General features: G+C 45.9%; 1 protein-coding gene across 2 annotated transcripts in view; it reads left to right on the top strand.

Annotated features, from left to right (window-relative positions):
• HIVEP3 (HIVEP zinc finger 3) overlaps positions 1-20,729 on the top strand; it is a 279,229-nt gene that overhangs the window by 184,455 nt on the left and 74,045 nt on the right. For both annotated transcript variants that reach the window (XM_074850720.1, XM_074850721.1), the window contains one exon: positions 17,490-17,554. The gene's annotated coding sequence lies outside the window, so the exon portion shown is untranslated. The remainder of the gene's footprint in view (positions 1-17,489; positions 17,555-20,729) is intronic.

Here is a 20,729-nt window from a genome sequence, read left to right on the forward strand (position 1 = left end):
TTCATTGCTGTTAGGACTTGGTGCCACAGAACAGCCCATGGAGCCCCTGCAGGTCATAGTATTTGGTTTGTGAGCTGTGCAGAAGCTCACTGTGAAAACAAACAAGCTATTTTGTAATTATCGTGCAGTTCATGTGTTTTGAATTTAACACTTTTGCATCCAGGCTTGAACTTCCCTCTTTTTTTGGGTGATAATTTTTTTATTTCCGGGACCCTTCTCTTAAACTCCAGGTTTGGTTGTAAGAATGCCACTTACTTTTGTGGCATGTTTCTTTTCTTTCTTTTTGGGTAAATGGTCAGATTGCTACTTGTCTACCCAAGCATCCTCTCTCTGCAACCAGAGCTGGGCCATATTTAACAGCTCTCCTCCCCCACAATCCCGTCATTCATGAATGAATGCAAAAGACTCAAAGAGGAAAATTTTGCAAAGCAGAAAACCAAGGTTGTAATTTCAGGTTCCTCAGAAGAGGGCTTCTACCCAGAAGGCTTGGGTTCTTTCAGCATGGGACCCTGCTGGTTTTGGGTGAGCAGGTCTGGTAGGCGGTGGGGCTTTATGAAGCCCAAAGGATGATTCAGCATCTTCCACCCCAGCTCAGGTTAGGCCGTTGAGTCTGCACCATTCTTGCAGCTCCACCTTCTGGTCTGCAGCCCTGCACGATGGAGGAGCCATGGGTCATGCAGCAAGCGTGTTGTAGGCGTTGCACAGCGGTGCTCGGCACTACCTGCACCATGGAAGTGGAGGACTAAAACTCCTGGGTGGCTTGTGGCCAGCTACCCAGGTGGTGGAGGAGTTGGGGGGAAATCTAAGCAACCTTCACGCTGTGTTTTTCTGCAGGGTTTCCAAGCCCTGGGGGTGCTGGGCTGTGACTGGGGTGCTGCATGTTGTGCACTGGTAAGCCAGCGTGCACAGGAGGTGTGGGACCACATCCTGCCCCTGCTGCGGGGCACACCCCATGCACCCAGGGCCGGCGATTGCAACCGAAAGGAAACGTGCAGAGACTGACTGATCTTGCAGAACGACTTGCTGAGCAAGGGACGAGTGGCAGAGAAAGGAGAAGATCTAGTAGCTACCTGCTCTTTTACACCATGCCGCAGGGGACTTTTCTCCTGCTGCACCTCATTTTCCCACCCCGGCGGCGCACCGCTCATTTATTTCAGTGACTTGCTCTTGCAAAAGTTGTAGCGTTATTGACCTGCAACAGGGCTGGTGTGGCTGAAATCTCATCTGGGTGTTTCCGACTGTGTCAATTGGTCTATTTAAAGACATGAACTCTTCCTTCCAGACCTGGCCTCATTGTTCGTTACATTAACAAGATATCTCCGAGTTCCCCTCCTTAACAAGATGTGACTGGAGCCGTCTGTTCAGAGGCACGCAGAAACCTCGTCCAACACCTTTTTTTGAACCTGTCCCCTACTGTTTTATACTTGTACTGACATAACTGTCCTGTTCAGCTGCTGAGCAGACAAAAGACAGCCTCTGCTATCTGCTGCCTAAAGCCAGAGAGCAGTGTCTGCAGAGACAGAAGCCATAAAACAGACCTACACCAGTAAATGAAGGTCTGCTTCATTCCTGTCAAGGCCTGTAGCTATTCCTTTTTTTTTTTTTTTTTTTTTTTTGCCTGCTAATGCTCAGGCATAAAGCAGGAATGCTGGCCCCTTAATAGATATTTTTTTTAATATATATTTTTTTAACCTTTCCTAAAGAGGCTGGAGGCAATTTCAGACTTGCCTGGTCTACAAACATTGTTTTGCACATTGAGGGGAAGGCAGAGGCTGAAAGTCTTGTTACAACACTTGGTGCTTCTGTACAGGGTAGTTTTAACAAGTAGTTGTCTGTCTGTGAACCTAGCAAAAACAGCTTGCTATGCAGTAATGGAAGTGGTCTTTATGTTAAGGTGGAGGTAGTCATGGATCGTTTTCAGTAGCCCTTTAAATAACGAGGTGCTGGTTAGAGGTTTGGTGCTGTGCTTTGTAGATGGTATTTTGCAAAAAATTGTTGCTACCCTGGGATATGTCAGGAGAGCCTATTGCGAATCCAGACATGAGGATTACGAGATCTAACCAAAGCATCTGCACAAAAATTGGGGTGTCAGTACTCTCATAAACTTCTCTTGTTTTTCTCATGCTGCTACGGCATAGTCAGAAGGAGAGAGGAATGCTGGCTGAAGACCCATTTTGCCAACAGATGTCGACTTGATGGGTTTAAGATTTTTTTTTTTTTTTTTAAGTAGCCACTTAATCTAAAGTTCAGATGTGTAGCTAGTTGTGATCTTTGACCAAAGAATTTCTTGCTTGCATTAAAATAATGAGGGTTTTTTGTGATCTCTTTGCTGTTTAATCAGTTAGAGATTTCATCTTCTGTGAGGTTTTTTGGAACATTCTTCCTCCTGAAGCTTTGCAAAACAGGAGGCTTTTTGCATCAGTAGCTGATGCACATGAGTAATTTCTGGATCTGGGTTCTGTGCAGGTTTAAGATCTGTTATTTTAATTTCTTAGAAAAAGGTAACCTGCTTTTAAAGAAAAAAAAAATGAGGTTGTCCATTTTTTCTTCCCAAAGATATTTAAATTATTTTAAAAATATCACCAAATAAATGTTTTGAAGCTTAACTAGTTTCTGTTGAGCCCTGTGCTAAGCAGAAGGAATATGTTCTCAGATTTCCTGGATGCCTATGCACACAAATATATCCACCTTCTTTGCTAAGGATGTGGACCAGGCTTTGAAAAATATTTATTTGCCTTGAAATCTGTAATATTTGACCTCCATATCATTTACTTAATGCCATTCCAACTCAAAGCCCTGATGAGCTCAGTTGGGAAGTGCTGAAAGGTGTCTCTGGTCACCAGTGTGAGCTCATTTCTAATTAAACAGAAGCTCACACTTTATTTCATTAGAAGCATAATAATAAATGTACACATAATTGGCTGATTCTTAATTCATTAGCTATTAGAAGCAAATTCTGTAAGTCCATTAGGATTAGAAACTGGAGCTTTGTGTCACTGAAGTGGTCTTGTTCTCCTGATCTACATTAAGATGTCATTTTGCTTATGGCTTTGATATGTTAGGATAACTTATTCCGTCTGTGGATATGATAGCAGCATATACAGTTTCTGCTGAAATATTGCCAGAAGGTTAGACCATGCATAAGATCCGTTTCCCTTTGATTTGGGGTAAGTTCTGTAACTTCCCATCTGCTTTTGACAGAAATGGTGACTCAATTCACCAGCTCCGTCTGCAGGTACGTTCACTGGACAGATTTCAGTGGCCAATTAAATACTAATAAAAGTCACAGAAATTGAGTTGTTCCTTGTGAATACCAGGTTGTCTAAGTAACTGCCTTAAAAAGTAAACGGGTGGATGCAGCAAAGAGAAATCTCATACATTAGCTCTTCCTTTGGGGTTTCAGGTGGCCCCAAGTGAACATCACCAAGGCCATCCCCGTGCTGTGAGGTTCGGGTGGTTTTGCGCAGTTGGTTGGGAGTGGGATGAGGCTGGAAGTGTCATAGAGCAGGTTGTTCTGGGATGGATCCTTCTGCTTGTCCTTCACTCCAAGTCCATGCATGACCTACAGCTGTCAGAGTAGATGTTGTGGTGGACTCATACAGCTTTGTACTCCAGGTCTGCAGCCTGAGGTGTGTTTCTGTTTGTAGTTCTCAACCCTTTGCAGAGATAAAGGGAAGGAAAATGTAAGGAAGTGGCATTGTCTGGAGCAGCCTGGAGACTCAGAGCAAGGAAAGGGCAAGGTAGCACCAGGCTTCTTGGTTTTTAAATTGACTTTTAAAACTAGGAATGCCTGTTATATCCTAGGCATAGGCAGAAGTCACCAGGTCTTCATTTTGGTAAAGAATTGTTCTTTGTCCTGCTGCATTGCTATATGCTCAGTAAATTTGTCTCACCAAAGTGGAGAGTAACTTCCCCATCCAAAGCTACCTCAGCTTTCCAGTAGAGCCACAACAGTCCATTGGAAGCAGCAGATGCTAGAGTGACTATTTGGTCTAGCTGCATCCCTCTGTAGGAGTTGGGGATGGGGAATTTTGCATTGATAGTTTAATCCAATCAGATCTAAAAGACTGGACCCTCTCCGGTGTGGAGGAGATCCTGTCTGGGCTGGTGAAGATGTGGAAAATGCTGCTCTGGGTTTTCTCTTGCCCCCAGTGAGTGCTGGTGCTGTGGATTCCTGAGGAACAGGTTTATGAGGGGAAAAACAGGAATAGGTGGACACACGGATGATGGGGACCCTACATAAATATTTGCATTCATCTACAAGAAGTATCTGTTAATAAGAGGCCAATCACCTGGAAATTAACCAAAACACATTCTGTTTCTCATTAAATGCTGCTTCGTTTCACTGGCATGAGGTGTATTTTTATATGTGCATACAAGGGACTTTTGTAGAGCTTGTGATGACAAGGAAGCAAACACTGTCCAGACTTGATTCTTTTCTTCCTACAAAGCTAACAACATTCCCTCCAAACTCAGTCATGTTTTTTTCTTTCTTTCCTGTTAAACAAATGTATATCTTGATTTAAAATTATTTGTGCTTTTTGCGACTTGGCTTGGCCTTTACTGGCAGCATGAGAGCTCTTAAACGTGACGTTTCCCTCTGAACCTCCATGCGGTTGGTGTGAGGAACACCAGGGTCTTCCAATGGTGACGTGTCTTCACACCCTTCATAGCTGTTTGCAAAGAGCTGTGCAGCTTGTAATTTGGAATCACTAATGTACATATACATGTGTGTGCACAGACATCTGCAGTATGTATATTCTGCTTTTGAAGTGAGGTTTGAGGCGCGTTGTTGGGGAGGAGGAATTGAACGACCTGCACCGTCTATCACAGCTGGTTCCGAGTTTGCTGGTAGATCTGCTTCCATCGACCTATCAGCTACCAGTGCATGGCGTTTCAGCGGCTCTGTGTTGTCTGAGAAAATATTCATCTTGAGAAGAGTTGTGTTAATTAAACTGACTCGTCTACCAATTCTCCTGCCACACAACGAAAACACAGCAAAGTCTTTATCAAGGAAGTTTTCAAGATGAGGGTGGCATTGGGGACAGGCAGGTGCTTGCTCAGTGTGTGTACTATGAATTGATATTTTTTTTTCACCATTTCTGTTATGTGACAAAATATAAATGAATTTCAATGTATGCTCCTAATGAGTCAAGACTCTTTCTGTAAATAGGAGGTTGACAGCCTGGTGATAGGATCAGAAGCTCTGTTTTTGCCTGTAGGGAATAAAAGGACCATTTTCTTCTCTTTCTGACTTTCTTTTCATTGAGGATAGGAAAAACCCCATTGTCTTTGGTCCTGCATCGGCGGGGGAAGTTTTCTTGTTGAATTATTTCCACTGAGATTCCAGGGTTGGGTTTTTTTTTCACTGTCACTTAAACAGAAATCCTTCAGCAACTCTTCTTTGTGTTTGGTTAAATAAGATACAGACTAGCATAGTACAGCTGTGTCCAGAAAGTAACACACTAGAAGAGCTCTCTACCGATTATCTTTTTTTCTTGTCAGGGGCTGTGGACAGATGCAGTAATTCTGCCATCAACGTCCTGCTTTTGCGTCATGCTAATTCAGAGAATTAATAATGTATTTGTATTTCTCTAGTATCTTCTATCCTTACTGGATACTGGAGCACTTAGGAGCTTGGTTAACTCTGCATCGCTTCCGATGCTGCAATACTGTGCATGGGGAGACGGCAGCTGGGCGAGAACCTTGCACAGTATCACAGGGCAGCAAGAAAAAAAAAACCCTCCTGTCCAACAGACTGTGGGAATTTCAGGCTGTGGTCACCCAGAAAGGCTTATAGGCTCTTTAATGATCGGTCCTCAGATTTCAGTCACAAACTTGCATCAACCTCCCAGCCTGGGGGCACTGATGTAGCTGCTCCTTGTGGGTAGGGCAGCCGTCCGCTGAGTCTCGCCCTGGATTTCCCTGCAGACCTTCTAGCAAAATATCAACATCTTCCAGGTCCTGATGTAGCCAGTGAGATCTGGTGAGGTCATGACCTGAAGTGATGCAAACTTTTCTTCGCAGCAGCAGGGATTACCCACCTGGCGTGCCATGATCTGGGGAAGTGAGGCAAAAAATATAAGCTTGTTTTTTGCTGCATGGAGAAGAAAGCTGCTTTTTTTCTGGCTCTGAGCCTGTGGGCAAACTGCAGTTACGCAGACCAAGTAACTCACCCTGGGTAGCATGGAAGTAGAATGACTTCTGGATGGCGTGAGAAATGGGTCTGCTCTGATGGAGCTCTTAACTCTGGAGTTACGAAAGCGACAGCAAGACCCTGCAATGCAAAACTCAGATCCTTCAGCTCTGCTGGCTCTTCTGCTCACCTGATTTGCCAGTCAGAGAGGGACCTGGGGGTGTTGATTGACAGCTGTCTAAACATGAGCCAGCAGTGTGCCCAGGTGGCCAAGAAGGCCAATGGCATCCTGGCTTGTATCAGCACTAGCGTGGCCAGCAGGGACAGGGAAGGGATCTTGCCCCATACTTGGCACTGGTGAGGCCGCCCCTCGATGAGTGGGTTCAGTTTTGGGCCCCTCACTCCAAAAAGGCCATTGAATGACTCGAGCGTGTCCAGAGAAGGGCAACGGAGCTGGTGCAGGGTCTGGAGCACAGGTCTGATGGGGAGCGGCTGAGGGAACTGGGGGGGTTTAGTCTGGAGAAGAGGAGGCTGAGGGGAGACCTCATGGCCCTCTACAACTCCCTGAAAGGAGGGTGCAGAGAGGGGGGATGAGTCTCTTTAATCAAGTAATAAGTGATAGGACAAGAGGGAATGGCCTCAAGTTGCGCCAGGGAAGGTTTACACTAGATATTAGGAAGTATTTCTTTGCAGAACGGGTAGTCAGGTGTTGGAATGGGCTGCCCAGGGAGGTGGTGGAGTCCCCATCCCTGGAGGTGTTCAAGAGGCGGGTTGACATAGCACTTAGTGATATGGTGTAGTTGGGATCTGTCAGTGCTGGGTTGACGGTTGGACTGGATGATCTTCAAGGTCCCTTCCAACCGTGATGATTCTGTGATTCTGTGATTAGGACTTTTGCTGGAGGCAGCAGCACACAACCTTTGCTGAAGCTGGGCAGGCAGGGAAGGTTGTCCTCTGCTCTCTGCTTCCCATCACCAGGGATGTTGTGTGGGTGTGCAGTGTGGTTGTGCATTTACTCTATTTTATGGTGGTTTTGGTGTTTGGGTTTTTCTGAGGGGAGGAGGCTAGAATTAAGGACAGATAGGTTCATTCCCACATGCCTTGATATTGCAGTTTACTGGGCAAAAGTGGCTTCTTTCTGCTCCCTTCATGTATGATCTGTGCTTTCTTCCTCCTCCCTTCTGCGCTTGTAGCTCCCTGGGACAGTGGCTTAGCAAGGCAGGGCTGCAGGCTTGATTCAGCAATGCACTCCTCAGCTTTGCTCCTGTGTCAGCACCGTGTTTTCTAAAGCCAGAGCAATGGCAAGCTTCATGGCAGGGGTACTTTATCAGCCTTGATCCCTCTCCTCTTTACTTGAGGGGCGAGAAAAAAATTCAGCAAGCTGAGAGGGCAAAGCTTTTCATGTTTTCTGTGGAAACTTTCTGCTGAGCCTGTGTTAGTTTTGCTGAAGCTGCGGGGGAATGCTGTGGTGAGCAGGCCAGTCAGTCGCCTCTGCGAGGAGCTCTGGAGGTTGTGGCCTGCGTTCTTTTGGCTTATTTCAGTATTGTACATGTTGAATGTGATACTCCAGATTTTCCTGGCTTCCTTTCAAACGCCTCTCACCTTTACCAGCGACTGGCATTTAAACTCTGGAAGGATGAAGCCCTTGGCACATCCCAAGAGTTTTCTAAAACTCTGTAGATTTACTTTGTTTTCTCAGAGAGGGAGATGACAAAACCCCATAGATATTTAATGTTTTTTATTTTTTTTAAAGTATAAACCAGAAAACATTAACAGGGGAAAAAAAAAAAAAAGTAACTGTGTGTAGGCTAACCAAAACAAAGTATGAACACCAGAGGTGGCCTGTCAGTAATATATTACAGAAATGAACCTGCCACCCATTGGTGAATTGTGGCAGAGGTCCCCCTCTGTGCCATCCAGACAGGACGCGAGATGCTGCACCTGCCAGCAGCGGAGCCTTGGCTCAGGCAGGAGCTGCTCCCGCTCCCAGCTCCACTGGTTTCTGCTTTGTTTCTCATGTGTCAGCCAGTAGCAGCTGTCAGAGCATCTTCATCTGCTAACAGCAGTGAATTACAGAAACCAGCACGAGGATGCCACAGGGCCTTGGAAATGTGTGTGGGGTGAGGGTGAGGGTGGGTGGAGGTGGCTGGATCACGAGGCAGACCGTTGCGTTGTCTTCAGGTGTTAGATCAGGGTTTCTGTTTGCCACCTCTGAGCTGCTCACCTGGCAGGCTGGGGGCCAGTGCATTTACCATGCCCTGTTTGCAGCCCAATTCTGGCATCTCATGAATATGTTGCTTAAAGAATACCTGTTTTTTCATATCTGATGTGTATCTGAAGAGCAGAAAACTGAAACTCCTATGTAATCTTGCATGAATGAATTCATCAGGAAAAAAAATTAAGTCACTGGAGAAAAGGGTGTTGGTTTGGGTGTATGCAGGTGCTGACATCAAAAAGATGGCAAACCAAGACTGGTGAAACCTTAGCAGTTGTTTCTGTTTTGTCAATTAAAACAATGAATTCACAGAATCACAGAATCATCACGGTTGGAAAGGACCTTGAAGATCATCCAGTCCAACCGTTAACCCAGCACTGACAGATCCCAACTACACCAGATCCCTCAGCGCTATGTCGACCCACCTCTTGAACCCCTCCAGGGATGGGGACTCCACCACCTCCCTGGGCAGCCCATTCCAACGCCCGACTACCCGTTCTGTAAAGAAATACTTCCTAATATCTAGTCTAAACCTTCCCTGGCGCAACTTGAGGCCATTCCCTCTTGTCTTATCGCTCATTACTTGGTTAAAGAGACTCATCCCCCCTCTCTGATTGAGCATTGGGTGTTGTTGCATAGTCTGATGTGTATGTAGATATACACAAACGGGCAATGCATTCAGGAGCGGATGCTTCATTGCCCTGTTTTGCTATGCCTGTATAAAGAGAGGGAGCCTTATTGTGGGCTTGGACTGTAATTCTGCACAGGGATAAATGATAATGCAGCTTGCAGCCACCGGTGCCCTCTACTCCCAGTGGGCGATGTTGTTTGTATCGAGATATTTTCTGTAGCGTTTCTTTTCCTCACTTCTGTATTCAAAGCCAACTGGAAGCTTTTTGTGATGTCAGCTTGAAATATCACTTTGTCATTTTAGTGAGGTTAAAACAGACTTCAACATTATTGTATAATTTTATTTTGCTTAAGTTTTATTGCATTTTGCTTAATTGCTTCTGCTTTATTGTTAATGAGACAAAGCGCAGTTTGTGTAATAGCTCGAAGAGTAAAATTATCAAGGAGCAGAGATTAAATTTGCATGTTAAAAGTTTCTTTTTATTGTTTTCATTGTCTTCAAATTCCTCCTTTGGTTTTGTTCAGTCCTACAAACCTGCTGTGCCCTGCAGGCAACATCACTGACCCATCTGTGTCTTGCAAGTACATCCTTAGGGCGAACTCCTCTGGACCATGGCAGAAGGATGAGTTCTCCATGGGGTAGCCCATACTCTCACTTGGTCACGGCAGCGCCTCACTGCCTGAACACTCTGTCAGTCCTTCGTTTCTGGTCACTTCTGCAATCAGCCACAAGTAGCCCGCTCTTATATTTATGAAATACACCAAAATTCCTCATTTTCCCTGTTGTGGAATAGCTTCAGCTCCTGCAGTAACCATCAGAAAACCAGAGGCTAAGTTAAACAATACAGCTAACGAGCCCATGACACTTTTTTTTTTTGTTTTGGGTTTGGGTTTTTTTCTATCTTTTTTATTTAGTGAAGCCTGAGGGGAATACTACTCTCAGGAAGACCATGAAATGCAAAATAAACTGGGAAGGAAATTATATTAATTCAGCTGGTGAGCATCATGCAAGAAGCAGGGAACGTGCAGGCTTGTGCCTGGCGTTCCCCCTGCTGTGGAGAGCTGTGGAAGGCTAAACGAGTTATTACTAGCTCCAATCTGAAAAGAGCACAGGTGCAACCTTTTTACAGAGCTTTCTCTGTGTCCTTATGAAGCAAAACCATATAGGAGTTACGTAGTCTAGTGTGGGGTCTAAATCATGGGTGGTAAAATCTGTGTGTATAAAACACTAGAGAATACTCTGCAAGGAATGGGAATTAATCTCATTACACTCAGTCATGACTTCCTTGCTGCTGCTGCCTCTTTTCTGTCATTCAAGTACTGTTTTGCACAGTGATTAACTGACCATCTAATTTACATAGCTGCAGGCTTGCCTGCTGGTTAACCCCTTACTCCATTAATTGTTCTCCTGAAGTCAGTGGGAGAAGAGGTTCCAAACTGGTCCCTTATGGACAGCACAGTCCAGGTGTGTGAGTAGGAGCCAGGACCTGGGACTTGCTGTGTATTATGGCAGGGTAAAATGAAATAAGAAAAGTGCTGGCACAAACTTGTTTCCATTTTGGTAGACGACTTGGGGTCCGTTTTTCGCATTGAGTGCTAAAATCACTGCTGTGTTACTGTGATATTAATTTTAGTTCTCAAATACAGATGATGCACTCTTCCCGCAGCGTGGCGGGGTTCTGGGTCTGATAGGTATTTGCATAGGCCTGATAAGATGTGTGCAGTGAGCCCAGACTCCTACGCATGCAAAATGGCAGCTTCATGACCTTTCTGACTTGCTGCAGGTCTGCAGACCAACCTGGCTGCAAGGGTACAACTGGTCTGTCTGAGACCCCTTGTCCCAGCGGCTGCTTGCAGGTCTTTTCAAACTGGAGCCCCGTGCTATGAGACAGCATTGAGTATGATGTCTGAAAGTTTGCCTGTTATCTGTTTCTTTGCATTTTGCCAGCCTGACCTCCATTGTGGTTCATCTGTCTTTGTTCAACTTCCCGTAGTGCACTTCCTTCTGCTCCATCTCAACCCTCGAGTTCACCAGACAGTGAGAGGAGCCAGTTCCTCAGGGCAGGAGAAGCAGGGTAGTGACTAGCTGCAGATACAAACCTCCACCCTCCAACTTTGGAGCAACTGAGGCTACTCTTATACCAGCCAGGATCCATTTTCTGACCCTGAGGGCCAGTGAGATGGAAGGACCTCACTCCATCTCAATGTCTAGGCTTTGTGTGTGCTCTCTGCAGAAGGGCGAGCTTCATCTTGAAGCAAGATTCTGCTTCTCACACAGCAAAATAATCTGGGACAGTCCCTATATCTGCCTGGGTTTTGCATTATACCTCCACTGTCCATCGGCCAGTTGGCTTTTGCACAAGGCAAATGGAGATGTGAGCAGCCAGTGTGCAGTGACTCGTGTGCTCAGCAAGACTGTCCAGACATGGCTGTGTGCATCCATGGAAGAAAGGCAAGGCAGTCTCTGAGGCGAGATTCATTGATAAGTCAGGGTAGGGTCAAGGGAAACCATTTTCAGCTGATCTCTACAAAGCTTGCTGGCCATGAGACCAGGGACTGTGGTATTGACTAAAACCTCATTCCCCACTGATTCACCCTGCAATTATGCGATTGAGCAGAAATCATAAACTCCATCTGAACCGTAGTTGTCCCTTTCTTTTTTTTCACTTCTGTGGTTTGAAACTATGTAGAAACGTTTTGGAAGGTTTCTCAATACATGAGTTTAACCATAAGTCTCAGCAGGGGGAACATATTATCGGAGAGAGGCAATTACTGCTTTAGCTGTATGCAAGACACATTACCTTGGAAAGAATCACCATCTCGCCAATAGCTGGCTTCCCACTCTTGGTTTGGCAGGTCTAGAGTGTTCAATTCAGATGAATTTTGAAAGAATCATTATGCAGCAGTAGTTTCAAAATATTAGTTTACTAATGACTTTCTCGCACCAATGAGTGTGAGAAGTGAAAGCAGCAGAGATTTTTTACAATCCTCTGGAGATGTGATGGTGATGCACATAATCCCTCTTCATGTTCACAAACGTTGAATGGTTCTAGAGGGTCATCTTAAACATTTTGAGAAAACTTGGATTTCTTGAGGTTTGTTTGAAAGAAAACAGGATTAGTTCTCTTACAAATGTAAAATAACTCCAGCAAACCCTCTGGAATATAGGAGTGGTGTATAGACATGCCCTTCCTGTCTGCAGGAGCCTGACTTCAAATCCCAGTTGCACTTAATGATGGAGATGGAGGAGCCGTGAGCTGGTCTAGGCAGCACACGCAAGGCTGTGTGCAAGAGCTGGGTCTGCCTTAAAGCTGTGCTAAAGGTTTGCACTGGATGGGGCAGAGCTGAATATTGGCCTCTAAGGGAGGATGAAACTGCCGTGTCTTCTGCGTTTTGTGAGTGTGCAACAGGAGGAAGGGAGTTAGCCATATCTGGGTTTGTGGTGCAGAGAGCCTTGCTCCATCCCTGGCTTTCTGGTGGTGATACTCGCCGGGCTGCACGGGGCTTGTTGCTTTTTTTTTCCCCTTCTAGTTTCGCTGGTGATATTTCTGGGAATATTTAGCTCTAAAATATGCAGATTTTGCAATAATTACTCTGTTCCGACTCAAATGCTTTTCTGGAAAAACTGTTCTAAGTTATGAAAATAGATTAACCCTTTGCACGTGCCTTGCTGGCAAAAGGCAGAGTTGCTTTGTCTGCTTGTCCCGTGGTGCAGGCACCGGTGCCCTGTCCTGCCTGGAAAGGTAAGAAGGGAAGTTGCTGAAACCATGTGGGGTATAAGTAAAAGTTAATAAGCACAGCATTCAATCCTGGACTTTTTTAATGAGCAGAGAAAGTCTCCTGGATGTCTTTCCGTCTGTTTCTAGTTATATGGATCCCTGTTTATGTCTGTGGGTCTCTCCCTTTCCCGTAGTATCCAAGGGCCTCACAGACATTAATGGATGACTCACAACACATCTGTGAAATAAGGAAGTATCCCCATTTTAGAAATGGGGACTAACGCGGACTGTAGATGATATGACTTGCCCGGTTTCACACAGGAAATGTGTAACCGAAGTGGGAATTGAACCCAAGTCACTTGGGTTTAGCACTGGATTGTCTTCTGCCCTTGGCAAGTCCACAGCAACTCAGCAGATGTTGCATGTGTGAAGTTGGTTTAAGAATCAACTGAATGAATCATGTTGGTAGATGCCCGAGTTTGTAGCTTTAAAACAAAAAGCTGCTGCTTCCCAGAAAAAAGAAAAAGAAAATCCTTTTTAAAAAAATTATTTATTTTCTAACAATCAGCTGCCACTGAGAAAGAAAAAAAGTTTGCTCTGTGCATCTGCCCCTGGGTGGAAGGGAGAACTGGCAGGTGTATTTCAGCAGGGCAGGGTTTGAGTGCACCGAGAGGGTCGGGCAGCAGCGAAGTTCAGGTGGGTCAAGCAAGTGGCTTCCCCCGGGGAGCACGTCCAGCCTCCTGCTGCACTGCCCTTCCTGCTCGCCTGTGGCGGGTGATTCCCTGGGACAGCCATTCCCATACCTTTGTAATCGTACACTCCATCCTCAGTGAGAACGCTGGGCAGCACTTTTATGCCTCAGTCTTTCCCCCCCACCATGGCTCTCGTCCGTTCCCCTCCCTGCTTTGCCTTTCCCACTGCCTCCTTGCCCCGCTCTGCCAGCAGACCAGGGACACGCAGGGGGTTGAGTATGACGTGGGACACTGGCTGGAAGCAGGGGAGGGGGCTGTGGATGGAGATGAACTGCCTGAGCAATATTCACACTTTGTATGGATACACTCATTTTATCATCAAGCCGGAGGAGCACAGAGGGAGTGATATTTTGCCAATCCCAAGTGTTGCTCTGAGCATTGGAGGATGTGCTTTTTCTTTCTGTCACTACTTTCCCAATTAGCTATACCCACTTAGGAAAGCAGCATTTGCCCCAGAGCAGGGGGGGAGCTGGGCCTCATGGACGTCCCCTTGCCCCTGTGCACATTGGCCCCACGTGCCCGCTCAGAAGAACTTCAGCTCCCATTAGAGCAGAGTCGTCCTTTCTCCAGCAGAAGCAGATGTTGGAAAGGAAAGAGGAGCGCTGCTTGTTCATGGCCCTTTGGGGAAGAGGGGAGGAGGGCTGAAGACCCACAGCTTCTTACCCCCTTCAGTCTAGAAAGTGCTCTTTTAATTGGTATGATGCCATTGTTGGGAGTGGTTTGGGGAATTTCTTACTCAGGGGGTCACCTGAGGACTATCCAGAGCATGCACTGTGGACATGATGCTGCTGTATGGACTAGAGATGGGCAAGGGCACATTAGGAGTTTTTTCAGAGCCCATCAGCATTAACTGCTGCTGTATGTCTCTTCCTGCAGTGGTGCCCATGTGCATCTGCTCTGTTTTGCTCACAACCATCTCACCTCCGCCTGTGAGCGCATTCCCTCTTTCCTCTCTTAGTGCGTAAGCTAGCGCATCATTGGGACTCACAGATGGATAAATTGTGGCTTGTGGAAATAGCTGATTGCTGGGTCCAAACCCTTCATTGACCCTGGGCGTGAGCAAGAAATACCTGTGGTCTCTTGGCACACGAGGTTCAGCAATGTCTGTCCAGCTCATGGCTCTTCACCCACAGAGCCCAACTCCAAGCGCAGCACTGAAAGTGGGAGCAGGACCCAAGGAATGCTCCTCCCTCCACTGTCACACAGAGCTGCAGGGTGAAGGTTCCATTTGCTTCTCCTCTCTTTGGCTTGTGACTGCTGAGCTCCTAGGTGCAGGGAGGGCCAGCCCTATCTAGAAGGACCAGATATGCCTCACTGGTGATGGGGCTGGGGCACTAACGTGGGACATGGGAACCAGCTTCCTAAGAGGCAAGAGAGTCAAGTCTTGCATTTCATCACCACGTGCTTCATGGTGGTGCAGGGGGCACCTCTTCTACAGATGCTGTGTTCATAACACAGCATGGAGGCACCAGCTGATTTCAGTTGCCGACAGGATTTAAGTGGTTTGAGTTGTTGTCTGAGACTTGGCTGGATTTTAGGAGGCATGGCCCCAAGGGAGGTGGAATTTCAGCCCTCTTCCCAGCCAAATGAGTGCTCCTTGTGGCAGGGTTTGTGGTGGCTGCAAGGTTCAAATGGAGTCTATGACACTTCACCAAACTTGTTTCCACTTTGAGCTTGGGATCTGGGATAAGACAGGGCTGCGTTCAGGCACTGCAGTGCTATCCATCTGCTGCTTTGTTATTCCTGAACTTCCAGCTTCTGCGAGTCTGGATGGCAAAAATGGAATGAAAACCTAAGTGGTGAAAAAATGGCTTTTTTCTCATGGCTGTGGTTGGGCACGCTCCTCAGGTGAGAGGAGGCTGCTTGCCAAAGTGTTTAGTTTCCAAACTCATTCTTCTTTAGATGTTTGTGTGTCCCTGTTTGCCTGGACAGAATTGGTGTCTGTACAGAGGTGCACATGTCCATCAGGATGTCCTGGCACATGCCTAGGGGTTCTGCTGCCTGGAGAAGTGGGCTGGTGAAGTGGCTTCCCACTGCAACCTGCAACAGCTGGTATCGGCATAAGGAGGTAGCACCAGGGCTTGCAGCACTGTGTTTTCAGGGGGAGGAAAATGATGGGGAGGTGGAGATCTGTCTAGTATGATCAGGTCTGTGGTAGCAGGAGTTTGGAGCGATAAGGAAGGTGCAGTCCAGAATTGGACACAATATGATAAAAAGACTCTTAGATATCTTAAAAGATATCTTAGACTAGATATTAGGAAGTATTTCTTTACAGAACGGGTTGTTGGGCGTTGGAATGGGCTGCCCAGGGAGGTGGTGGAGTCCCTATCCCTGGAGGGGTTTAAGAGTCGGGTCGACATAGCACAGTTGGGATCTGTCAGTGCTAGGTTAATGGTTGGACTAGATGGTCTTCGAGGTCCTTTCCAACCTTGATGATTCTGTGATTCTGTGAAAAAGACAAGGTGGCAGCAAGCTGGGATTGAAGAAAGTGGCAGAAGTGAAGCTCAAAACTTTTGTAATATTTGGGCACGTGAGCCATAAATTCAGAGGTTGTACTGCAGCAGGCAGTTGAGGAAGGAGTTACTGTCTCTGAACATGAAGCCCCTTGAAGCTTTCATAAATGAATCACAAAGCCTGAGAGACCTTAAACTGCTTATGAAAACCAGAGTTTCTGTGCAGTCAGGGTTGTGTTCTGGAGGTGCTTTCGTAAGCAGTATGTGCTGCCGCCCTTTTTCCTTCAGTGCCTCAGAAACGCTGTGACCATGTAGCAGAGGAAGAGAGAGGGGTGTTTAGTTCGAATTGTGTTACTCTCTGAGCTGAGCTCTGGTGGCAGGTTCAAACCCCTGTGCTGCAGGGTGGGCTGCACAGGTGCCACTGGACACGGGATTTGTGATGGGAACATCAACTGGAGGAACCATACATTCTCCCGTGTGTAGGAGTCTGGGCCGCGCTGGGAGAAAGTTAGTGCAGACAGAAGAATGCAAGGACGAAGACAAGGCCAGCAAAATAAGGCTGGCAAAAACACACAAGACAGCAGATAAGTGAGAAACACCTGTGGTCAGCAAAAGCACACAAGTCTGAGCAAAACAGGGTATGAGATAAGGGAGTTTTGGCAAGTTTTGGGCTTTATGTGCTAATTGCAATTAACCAATGCAAATGCTTGTAGAGGCACGTGAACAGCGCGTGTAGATGACCCGTAGCCTATTAGAAGATAGATGAGTGCGTGTACAGAACTTAGTAGAGTATAAATGTAACCAGAAAAGGAATAGAAAAGAAACTAAAACAATAACTATAATAAAAAGATGGACGACCTGATCACCACATTGGTGTTGCGTCGTTTCTGTTCCCGCACGGAGAAATAAGGACCCCGGCTAATGGTGACCTCGACACCCGTGGAATTGCAATGTTTGTTGTCTGTAAAGAAAATGTCTTTTTCTTTGCAAGTATACTCGGAGCACAGTCCATACTCAGCGTTGTTCTTCATTTGGAATGTTGCTTTCCTTTATCTAAACCTGACCCATGTGCAGATCAATTCAGTCATGTTAGGAGCTTTGTGGAAGGATGGAGGAACTGCATGGTTTACTTAAAACTAAAGGTGGTCTAAATGCAAAACTCAGGACTAAATATAAGCTTTGGAGGAAGGCTGCAGCGCCTGCGTGCTGACTGAAATACCCAATACCTGAGCAGACCTGGAATCCACGCCAGGGTGTGGAGCTTTTGTCTCACCTGCGCTGCATCTGCCCATGGCTGACACCAGCCAGGCTGTGGTTTCCTCTGCAGCCTCGTCCAGGAGGAGGAATAGCCCATTGCGATGTGTTTTCTACAAGCGTGCACGTCATCATCAGGGTAAAGACGCTGCAGGAGGTGAATGCAGTCACCAAGGGCTTCTCCAGCTGTTGGGGCTGAGTTTGTGTACTGTTTCGGTTACCAAGCAATCTTCTCCATCAGGGCACCTGATGTAAGTCCTGTGTGCTCACTGCTGAGATGGCATTTTAATATATGCGCATTACGATTCCAACGTGCTGTTTCTTTTACAGACTGAATTAAATCGTGGGCAAACAAAAGAGAGACACCGCCAAAATTACAGACTACCAAGTCCACTGTAAGTAATCTCTGTTTTTTCCCTAGTGACTTGTCCTGGATGTGTGCACTGCCCTTTGCAGTGGACTCAACCTGAGAACAGGACTTGCTTTTCTGTTTGTCTTGTTTATTTTGCTTTTTTTTCCCAATATATTTGAAAAACTTTCGCCTGGTGAGTCCTCCCAGTGCTGCAGTAGCATTATATGTTACTGAGTCTGGTTACAAGAGTAATGTCAGGAGATCTACTGCTGCCCGCAGCTGTAAACCCCGATCCATCATAAATCTCTTTGGCTGTCTAAGGTGACATCTGCCCTTTTGTTTAAAGCTACAATTGGGATCCGGTTGCATGATCTCCAGGTAGCAGAATGCTTTGCCCATCACATGATCTGCTTTTATAATGGCGAACTTGCCTTTTGTTTTTTTTTTTTTTTTTTGTAAGAACTGGGGAACATTGTGAGCTACTGGAAAAAGGGATCTGGTTTCCCACAGATGTGTCTCTCCAGATTGATTCATCCATAGATTAGAAAGGGGTAAATGCTGAACGTGGCTTTTCCGTGGACAGGACATTTTAGTGTCTGCCAGTAAGAAGGGAGCTGTACCTGTCCCTCAGCAGAGCAGAAATAGGAACTTGTGCTTTGCTTGGTTCACTCACTTTCACAAAACTTGTAAGATTTTTAAAGATATTTAACATATGTCAAATATATTGGTCATTGGTTAAATTTGGTTAAAGTTGGCCAAATGGCTTAAAATCTATTATGAGGAATTAACAGGCAGATTTTGTGGGAGCACACCAGGCATTCTCACATAAGCCTGTTATAGTTGGAATAGTATAGAAAAGGCAGAATTGTAATAGCTTCCCACTAATCACACTGGATCTCCATCTGGCTGGGACAGGACCAAACAGCAGAGAAAATCCTTCCATGTGCTTGAGTATTGCAAACAGCAGAATTTTGCCACCAACAGAGTTATAAGGATCCACTGTAATGAGATGTTTCAGTGTCCTGGAAACAAAAGGCAAGTGACAGAAAGCCAAGCACTACAGTTTTCCACATGTCGCTTGAAAGGAATGAGTTCTGGAGGCCAACCACAATGTAGAGAAAGGTCTGATGCCTTCAAATGTCTTTTCAGTGATGTTCCCACCTGGAGCTCAGGTGTCAGGTGCAGTCTTCAGCATTTCTCTTCCCATTTATGGGGGGTCTCAATCCCAAATCCAATGGTAAACAGCTTGTTTGGGTGCGTGACTGCATATATGCTGTGATAGTCCCAGGCACAGAGGGACCAACCTAAGGCTTGACACTGGTTAGCTCTTCCTCAAACCCTTTAGGAGGATTTAGGTGAGGTTTAGGATTGAGAGGGACTGTGTGCCTGGGCCGCTTTGCAGGAATTCATTTCAGCTGTAACAAGGTAGTTCAAAATACTAACAATTGTGACTTTTCTAAAACAGCATTTCTAAGCATTTTATCTTCGGCTTTAGAGTAAAATTCTGGTCCCGTTGAAATCAGAAGGAATTTTGTCATTGATTTCTTTGATCAGGGTGGCAGTCTTTGTTTCCGTCATTGCAAATGAAACAGGCATTTCTGTTCATGTTCGCTCCATTGCATTTCAAGTAAAACCCTAAGAAATTATGTTTGAATAGAAATAATAGCTGGAATCCCCAGTTTTAGTGCCTGTACTTTGGATTTGGCCACAGACGTACAATGTTAGCAGCTGGAATCCATGTGCCATAAAACCCATGTGACTTTTTTCTTAAAGATTTGCTGGTGTTGTGCCAATGCCATGCACTGCCTTGCTGTTGTTGTGCTGTTCTACAGAGAGAGCAGCGCAGAGTACATGCTAAGTGAAAGTGATACGCCGAAATAGTGGAGGCGGTAATACATGATGGAAAGAAGAAGCTACTCGGGTCATGAGAAGAAGGAGATGAAAGTAAAAACAAAAGATGAGCCTTTTCTGAGAAAAAAGGGGAGAATTGGGAAAGTGTAATGAATAATAAAAGGCTGAAGTCTGAAGATAGATTTTGACCGAGGTAAAGAGAACAGAAACTGGAATTAAAAAAGAGTAGGTTTTCACACTCGTTAGTCCTGTTGCATTTCCAGAAGGAGCCTGTAGGAAGCTGTCTGTGTGCAGAGGAGCTCTGGGGAGGGCTGACCCACGCCAGCCCCCTCGTCTCTGCCAGCTGGAGGGATGCATCAGGCGAAGAGGGAGCAGCAGGAACAAGATCTCTTATCTGATGTAATTCAGTGGGACACTCCGTAGCTCCTCTAGGTTGTATCTGAGCTGGGCAGAGCAGTGGTAGGCATCTGCAACCAGCTTTTTGGAAGCTCTCATTCCCTTCCTGTACCATGCCTCTAAGCTCATAGAGGAGAAACTCTCCTACAATTTTTAGCTGGGTCGACTGCGTTTTTTCTGCCACTTTATTTTTCACTGTTCAATTTTCCTTGGAGCGGTATCAACCTGGACTAACTGTATCCAGCTAGGACAATTATCTTTTGCCATTGCCATTCCAGGGACCATTTGCAGTAATGGAAAAAATATGTAGAAAGTAGCCTGAATTGCCCCAGAATGCTTGTGCTCTGCTGTAGGCAGCAGGTGTGCTTGTTTGTTGACCAATTCTTTAAATGCTAACTTTTGTGCGGAGTTCCTAACAAAATCAGCTGGGGCCCATGTGTTCATCAGGGAAGGCTGAGGATGGTCTGAACATTTGGGACGATACTGAATCATCTCAGGAAGCTTCCTCACAACCCTAATTATTATACACTTAGGAGTGGAGATGGAACCTATAGGAGAAAACACAGTATTAAAATGTTTTTCAGGCATTCTTGAGCTGGCAGTTCTTAAATGTGAGTGCTTGAGCTTGTGGGAGGCAGCGTTTGCTTTGCGCTTGCTGAAAAAGTCTCTGCTTAAATCCACTTCAACCAAGTTAATATGCTCTGTGTGTCATGAGTGAGACAAAGAACAGCATCTTGGGCAAAAATGAACATGATAATTCAGCTCCGCCATTGTCTCTGATCTTAAGTAGGTCTGGTGCTGTAAGTACAGTGCTCTAAGTCTAGCCCAGACCACGGTCGGTGTTAGTCAGCATCGAGGAGCCAGCACTCTCTAAAAAGGGGTTTCAAAATGTAATTAATTACTCCTCATAGCAATGAGCCCATAAACATGAGGCACCTTTCTTAGCAAGCTGGGGCAAGTGCAGGTACTCT

Source organism: Strix aluco, chromosome 26 (genome assembly GCF_031877795.1).
Source record: "Strix aluco isolate bStrAlu1 chromosome 26, bStrAlu1.hap1, whole genome shotgun sequence".
Lineage (NCBI taxonomy): Eukaryota > Metazoa > Chordata > Aves > Strigiformes > Strigidae > Strix > Strix aluco.